This window comes from Scyliorhinus torazame, chromosome 8 (genome assembly GCF_047496885.1).
Source record: "Scyliorhinus torazame isolate Kashiwa2021f chromosome 8, sScyTor2.1, whole genome shotgun sequence".
In the NCBI taxonomy this organism is placed as follows: Eukaryota; Metazoa; Chordata; class Chondrichthyes; order Carcharhiniformes; family Scyliorhinidae; genus Scyliorhinus; species Scyliorhinus torazame.
Window position 1 is genome coordinate 144547307 of NC_092714.1, and position 753 is coordinate 144548059.

A 753-nucleotide genomic window follows, 5' to 3' on the forward strand; every position below is an offset into this window, starting at 1 on the left:
GGTGAACTCCATGATACACTTTGAGGTTCTCTAAACCTTGGCCTGTAATAAGAGGAAATGTAGGTGGGATATGATGGGATCCTACCGTATTTGGTCGAGAAAGAAGGGAGGCGCATAGACGCCAGTCTGGACAAAGTTAAAAAAAAAAAATTTAGAGTACCCAATTTTTTTTTCCAATTAAGGGACAATTTAACTTGGCCAATCCACCTACCCTGCACATCTTTGGGTTGTGGGGGCGAAACCCACGCAAACACGGGAAGAATATGCAGGCTCCACACAGATAGTGACCCATTTAAATAATATACTGTTTTTCTGTACTTGCTGTCAAAGTGAACAGGTTTACATTGACCCATGTTATACTCAGTCTGTCAAGTCTTTGCCCACTCACTTCATAGAATCCTGACAGTGCAGAATGAGGCCATTTGGCCCATCGAGTCTGCCCTGACCCTTCGAACAGGCATTCTTACCATGTCCACACCCCGTCCACCCAGCCCTATACCCGAAACCATAACCTAACCTGCACATCCCTTGACACTAAGGGACAATGTTTGGACATCTTTTAACTATGGGAGGAAATTGGACCACCCGGAAGAGATCCACGCAGGCACAGGGAGAATGTACAAACTCTACACAGACAGGTGTCTCAAAGCCAGAATTGAACCCAGGTCCCAGGCACTGTGAGGCAGCAGTGCTAACCACTCTGCCATCATTCCACCCGTAACCTGGTTTACATAATAATAATCTTTATTAGTG